This window comes from Nanorana parkeri, unplaced genomic scaffold (assembly GCF_000935625.1).
Source record: "Nanorana parkeri isolate BGI_ZX_2015 unplaced genomic scaffold, ASM93562v1 scaffold219, whole genome shotgun sequence".
Lineage (NCBI taxonomy): Eukaryota > Metazoa > Chordata > Amphibia > Anura > Dicroglossidae > Nanorana > Nanorana parkeri.
Window position 1 is genome coordinate 322427 of NW_017306487.1, and position 7587 is coordinate 330013.

Consider the following 7587-nt stretch of genomic DNA (forward strand, 5'->3'; position numbering starts at 1 on the left):
AGCCCAGGTGGTGAAACGCGTGAGTGGGGTTGGCGTGGTGTGGGAGATGCTTAGGTTGATGTGCATGCTGTTCATCGTTCTCTTTGATTTACTTACTTTTTTGGGAATCTGTTTGGGTTATTTCAATAAACGTTAGGATTGCACTCATTCTGGTTTTGTGCGGCTGATCTTTTGAGGATTCGTTTGAATGAGTGGGAAGCACACTATAACCTGCACCCTGAATTTGGACTGATCGCAGCAGAACATAGAATGGAGCATTGAGTCTATGGAGCTTTTTAGAAGCATAACGTTTGTATATACTTCCCAAATAATTTCTCCTACTTTTAAATAACCTAAACAGTTAGGAACCACTATCAGATAGGAGGTCAATGGACAGCACAAGGAATCCCCAGCAACCTCTGTAGGAACCCTGGTAATGAATGGCTGTTCTATAGGATTTTTTATATATGTTATCTTCATACCTCGTGTGCTTGAAGTACACACAAAGCTACATAAGATGGCGTGCTGCACTTTTATGTATAGGAAGTCACAAACAGTGCCTGGAGGTTCACATTTTCCCACATCAAATATGGCGGCCTCCAGAGCCCGGACACTTCCTGCTGTCACCTACGTCACACAGATACAGTCAGCTGACAGTCGCCTGACAGGTAGCGGGGGTGTGGAGACAGGCTGTCAGGGCTGCTCCAGCGCGTGCGCACTGTTTCAGGGATGTGAACTGGAGGACCGGGGGAGGGGAGGAAACATGGCGGCGTCCAGCGACAGTCTGTGAGTCAGGCATAGGCAGACGGTGCAGTGACAGAGGCAAGAGAGGGGGAAGGAGCGACCGTTCCGGGACTAAGACCCCACCTTGCTTGAAGAGGAGGAGGGACCGTGTACTGCTATTTGGGAAGGAGGGAGCCGGGAAGGGGCGGGGACAGAGTCCCGGGTACAACGCGGCTCCCTGCTGTAGTCGTGCTGCTCGCTACTATATGTGCAGGTACATGCCAGTCATGTGTGTCTATGTATGTATGTGTGTGTCCTCATAGAGGGGGCACTGGGTGTGCCAGTCATGACATTCCTGTGTGTGCGCCTTGTGCAGGGAGCTGCTCTTCATTAATAATGACTAGAAGATGGATAGTACTGCTTCATATGACAGTTCCTGGATTTCATACAATGACATCAAATTGAATGAGTTGCATTGGTCTCCTGTCTGCTCATTTACAATTACTTGGGATGTTTGGCTTGTCACATGTGCTGTCTTGTAAATTTAGTATGTCCATATTTGTGTAGAATTATCTAAAAAGCAATATTTCCATTGCTGGACATAGTTTAAAGACTTAGTCCATCTTGTGCAAAAATGTAATAAATACGCCCACATTAAAAGAATGAAAGCATGTTGATGTATTTCATGTTTGTATCGGTGCCTGAAGAGCATTGCAACCATGATCACAGGTGCGGTGCCCAGTCTGCTGCAGACTATACCCCCAGGTCTGTATGGAAGTACACACCTTCTGTTATGGGGCTGGAGGAAGTGATTATTGGACTATAAGTGTGCTGACTGTGCTCCATCGAGATCTAGGAATCATTTTGCTGTGGTGGCAGATGGGACTAAGCCCTGGTTCACACCTGGGAGTTTTTGAGCAGTTTGTAAAGCGCTTTTACCAGCCCAACACAAGAAATCCCATGATTTTTCGATGGCCCCGGTTCACGCCTGAGCAGAAACACGCCTGAAAAGGTACAAGAACTTCTTTGGGCAGTTAAAATTCCCCCATAGACTTTATTGGAAATGCACAAAAACGCGCAACAGAAGCATGTTGTACATTTTTGTGAGCGTTCTTTCATTGCCCACAATGGTTTATGAGCTGCCAATCTTCATGTATGTGCGTTAAAACACACAAACAAATGTGCACAATACGCATAAACGCCCAAATAACCTCATGCTGCTAACGTGCAAAAACTGTGCCGCCTAGGTGTGAACCCAGCCTTATAGTGCACAGATAACTGGTAATGGAAGATGTGGTGGTCCAGGTGGAGCCACCGAAATGAAAACAGAATACCGCGAGGAGTAGGGGGAAAATTCTCAATGTGGTTAAAGCTGGCAGTTCTTGTTGTACCGGATGAAATTCACACAGTGGGTACCGCTGTCGGCACCCTTTCAGCCGGCATCCCTTAATCAGCTGATCAAAGCAGCTGGTAGGTAAACCTTTAAACAGAGCCGGCAGCCAATGACCTGCCAGCTCTGCTGGAATATCCTGATGGCGGCGGCCGCCTGCCAGCTAATGATGACAGCTGGATATTCCTCGATCAACGCTCGTAAGCACTGATGGAGGAATCTGTTATGTTTTCTTTGTTCAGCCTGCAGGTTGAACTAAGAACATATTAGTGTATGGCCAGATTAGGAGTTGGGGGGGGGTCAGCGACCATGTTTCATGTTGCACCCTAAATATGAATTGTGATCTGAAAGATGGAATATACTTTTGATGCGGATCTTCGCCCTTTTAACATTCTATGATTCCTTACCCCCTCCTTTCACACACTCCCAGCCGCCTTCTGGGATACTCGGGTCATGTATTCCAGGAGGCTTCAGAGCAATCTACCAAAAATGCGCTCCTTCTGATAAGCCTGTTGGTTGCTGAGTGTTCAGTACTTTGCCCACCACTGATATCATGCCATAAATACATTGGGACCGGACGTCACTGCGATGTGTTTTACTGAGTTATTCTCAACTGTGAGCAGTCATGTCAATGGAACAGATCAGTTTTCGCAGTAGATGTGCTGGTATAAGGATTGTATATTTACAAATGTTTTACTTTCATTTTGAATACATTGAAGGGAATGTATGAAAACTGGAGCAGATTTGCACTGCAACCATTCAGCTTCTCTGTCTCATTTTCAAATCTTACCTGAGCAAAGTGAAGAGAGATGCTGATTGGTTGCCATGGGCAACTGCTCCAGATTCTGTCTGCTCCCGTTTTGATAAATTAACCCCATCGTGTTCTTAAAGCAGACCTTAAATGGAAATGTGAACACCTTCCACATAAAAAATAAAAAAAAATGGAAGTGAATTATAAAATAGTCATCTTGCACCCCAGCCTGTGACCACTTCCTGTAAGCAGTGGTGATATCATTGAGCCTCACCGTAGGATTGTGGGAAAGCTTCAGATGCCAGAAGAGGCTCCAGCGCTGTGCAGGAGCACATTCTCAAGGAATTTGGGATCCTGAGCTTTTGCAAGATAACACAGGAAGGCCCCATGATTTCACCCGCACATAAGCAAGCCTGCTGCAAGTTGGGATCTAAGGGGGGGTGATGTGATTTTTGATTACTTTCAGTGGAATATTTTTCTTAAAGGAGAACTCTGAGGAAAAATGTATTAACCCTTGCAGTGGGCCTACCTCCACATTGCAAGGGTTAACTGCTCGTTTGTATCTAGGTGCTGAAATGAAGAAGGAAAAAAAAAAAAGTTATCGTTCGAGCAGTTCTTAGACTGGTACCTAAAGCCCCCCACCCCCCTTTCAGTGGTCTAAGAGTCCTTGTGTCATTACATTCTATACAAATGTATAGACGTGAGGAAGCTGAGAAACATTCCATCTGATGACCGGAGAAGAAGGGAGTAGGCTCGGCAGTTCGGGTGAGTATAACTTAGTTTTTGTCTACAAGCTGCAAAAAAAAAAAAAAATTCAGTTAACCCTTACAATGGGGCTACCTCCCTGAAAGGGTACATACAGTGTTTGCCTGGAGTTCTTCTTTAACTATCTGCCGGCCATTGTAAAAAACAGGCAGCCGGGAGCTCTCTAGATCTGAGCGGGCGTCTTTAGACGTCTGCTCAGACACGCCCCCTCGCGTGCACCTCTTGGCGCGCACGAGCGGGAAATGCCCGATATTTAAAAACAGGCAGCGATGCCTGTTAACATACAGGCGATCCGGCGGATCGTTTGTATGGGGTAACGATCGGTGCCCCTCCCCCCGCTGTTGTCACGCTGGTCCCGGGCTCCGCTGTGCCCGGTGCAAGCCCGGGATCAGCATGGTGCCTGTGTCACAGGGGATCAGAGGGAGATCATTACACGAGCTCCCTCCGGTCCCCTCTCCGCTGCAAGAATGCGGAAGTGTTGTATAATACATCACTTCCGCATTCTTGTGTCACTCTCCAGCTTCAGAAGCTGATGGAGCAGATCTGTGCTTCATCAGCTTCTTTTGGGGGGTCCTAGGTGACATTAGCGGTCTTGGAGACCCCTGATGTCTCCATTAAGAGGACCTGTCACATATTTTTGCTATCACATAGGGGGGTTTTATTATCCCCCTATGTGATAGCAATAAAGTTTAGTGAAGAAAAAAAAATTAAGTTTACCCCCCAAAATTTAAGGTTACACATAGAAAAAAAAAACATTTTTTAAAAGTCCCCACTAACACATACACGCATGCAAACATGCGTCGGGGACGCATATGATTGCGCCCATTATGCTGCACATGTTATATATCGCCGCAAACGTCACAGTGAGAGCAATCATGCTAGGGCCGTCAATCACTGATAACACTAAACTGATGAGCGGTAGGCTGTAACGTACTATGCCTGATGGAAGGGAGCCTGTGCGGCCCCCAAAAAGTTATTTGCTTGACAAAATGCCTAAACGTCAATAAAAGCATTTGTGGATTCATGGTGTGCTGGTGACGTTCTTCACTTCTTGGATTTGTGCGGCGTCATCTGCAGAGTCACTTCAGCACCCATTCAGCCAGGGGTATACCAGTCAGTTCCATGCAAAGTCTGCTTTAATAATGACTTCTAAAGTGACATAACCACCTCCTTCATATTTAAATCAAGTCGTACAGACAAAGGGGATAATACAGAATGTACAAAAACGTAAAATGTTGAAGAGTACGTTCAGTCGTATAGTAATAACAAATGCAGATGTAATAGGAGAGAGGCCTTGCCTGCACAAGCTTGCAGAAGAAGTGTTGATGTTTGCTGATACTTTAAAAATAACTATAGACAAACCTTTTCTTTTGGCTATAGTTCTCTTTTGGGTCACAGGATCACATCTACTAATGTCCTCCTGTGACCCAAAATCAGCATATAGCGGGCTACTGCCCACTGTATGCTGACATCGCAGAGCCGTGCTGCCGCTGGGAAAGATCCCGGCAATATTGTCAGGATCCAGCCGGCTGCCTGACTGACAGCGGGCTCTGCCTCTCTAGAGCCAGAGCCAGCTGTGCCCGCCCCCACCCCTGTGTATCCCTCCAATGAGCTCTGGAGGAACAGAGGGGGTGAGGGGAATCCCTGCGGAGAACGTTGACTGATGATCACCACTCTTTGCATGTAGATCAGCTGTTTGTGATCACTCAGTTCTCGAGCTATAGAGCCGACTTGATACACATGCAGTGTCGCACGCTGGCTCAAAGTTGGGAAGAGTATATTTTTACTCTCACAGTACTTCTCCTTTTAAGTAAGGTTTCAGTAATGTAATTATGCCAAATGTCTGTTAAGCAATACAATAATAACAGGGCTGAAATAGTTCTTGCTTGCTTGATAGATCAGAATAGACAGCCCCCACAATCAGAGTATAGACTTGCTTTAATACCCTCCTCCCTAGAAGTACACACTCTCCTTTCTTTCTCTTCTCTGCCACTGGATATACTCTTTACTTTTAGCAGTGAAGGAGCATGTTGGTCACTCCATATATCAGTGCTTTGTCATTGGTTCAGAATTGTCACATTGGGTTGGGGAGAGTACTTGGCGCTGTGTAAGCTCTGAATTGAGTGACCTAGTGGTCATGCAGAGCTGCTTTTCTTTGCTCCTTGTGGCTGCTTCGTTTGGCGATGTGAACTGAAGGATAGGGATGCGCTGATACCGAGTATATGAGCGAGTTTTCGTACTCGCCCAAATGCTCACATACCGGAACTTCCAGTCAGAGGGAGATCTCCCTCTGAGTGGCAGTGCCGAGGGAGAACAGAGCCGGCTTCCTTTCAAATCATGGAGCTGGGCGGTGTGTGTTATGGCCCGTCTCCTGGCTTTCTGATTGGCTAAGAAGCGGGCTTCATTTGTTTCTCGGCAGCCTGGCTCACTGACCAGTCAAAGTCGAGCAGCACCTCATGACCCACCACCCGGCTTCTTGATTGGTCAGGAAGCCACGCAGCCTCGACAAGTGAAGCCGGTGTTCTTTGCCTATAAAGCTGGTGTTTTATTTAAATCAGGAAGCCGGGCAGTGGGTCATCATCCGCCACCCGGCTTCCTGATAATCAGGAAAAAGGGTACCGGTATCGGCGAGTACCCCCAAAAAAAATATTGGTACTTGATACTGAAAAACGGGTGTCGGTGCATCCCTACTGAAGGATATACCTTGCACATCCAGGCACAGAGGGGCATGTGACTGATTCCATGTGACAGCACTTGGTGCCCCACGGCTGTCACAGGGTAGTCCATAGCTCTTTGTAAGCAATGAATTAAGCGACCCGTAGCTTAAACAGGACATTCCTTCACTCCTAGCAACTAAAAGGAGCTGTGGGGGAGCGAAGGACGGGTAACTGTGCTGTTTGGTAGGGGGACATGAAAGAAAATCTGTTTTACCTGCCTGGGCAAAGTTCAAGTTCCCTACAGAGCTTTCTGTTGGTCATGTGATAATTACAGGAAATGTTATTTTGGATTTTATAGAGCCTAAATATTAACCACCTTGTCCAACTTGTCAGCCAGGCATGAGTGCTCCGCATTTCTCCAACATAGCTAGCTAGCAGTAATGGAGGTACACTTGGACTTATAGTTCTTCCAATGCTGGGGGCTCTACATTGGCTAGATCATCGCAACGCCAGTAACTCTCCTGGATGTAATCCTTTAACGAAATACAATAAATGTGTATATTTTGTCCAATAACTTTGTTTGATTTTATTATTTGACAAATCCCCTCCTTTTTTTAAGACCATGAATTGTCATTTGATAGGTGTGTGTGTGGCGGTCACATGGGTCTGCGCTTATTGCTGGAACTGCTGATATCTGAAACGGCTTGAATATGTGTACAATACATGTCCTGTTCCATTTCCTGTCATCAGCTGACTCCTGCTTATATCAGCACCTTTCATGGTTGGAACATATTCCACGTAATGTTCTATGGTTTTTAAAAGCCTGACAGTTTGCTCTCTGCAACTAAATCCTGTTGTGTGCTGTGATTTCCTTTTCATATTTCCAGCATCTGTCCTTCATATTCGGCTTCTGATTAAGCAGATTTTGCCTGGAAGTGGCTTTCCTCCTGCTTTCTTCTCTAAGATTGGATCATGTTTCATTACTGCGGGCTTTATGATGTGGTTGCGTCCTTGCTGTACTAAACGGTTCAATGCTTGGTTATCTGTACTGACAACTATTTGTGGAAGTGTCAGATTAGGCAGACATATTTTCTGCAGAAGAATCCTGGTCTTAGAAAAAGAAAGCTATTGTGTACAGGTCATATTAAGATGTTGTTCTATATACATATGATGTATTCTAATCCAGACACCCGGAAATCATTTGTTGTCTGATCCCACAATGCTTTTTTTTCCTGGTTCACCTCATGTCAGCATACAACGGGTCAGCTCTGCTGCATTGTCCATACCGGAGCACCCCTATCTAATTAAAGAGCCAGCCCCCC

General features: G+C 46.0%; 1 protein-coding gene across 1 annotated transcript in view; it reads left to right on the forward strand.

Annotated features, from left to right (window-relative positions):
- The first annotated feature begins 698 nt into the window (after nucleotides 1-698).
- Nucleotides 699-7587, forward strand: part of DNAJC13 (DnaJ heat shock protein family (Hsp40) member C13) — a 128555-nt gene continuing 121666 nt past the window's right edge. The window contains exon 1 of the mRNA XM_018555950.1: nucleotides 699-976. The gene's annotated coding sequence lies outside the window, so the exon portion shown is untranslated. The remainder of the gene's footprint in view (nucleotides 977-7587) is intronic.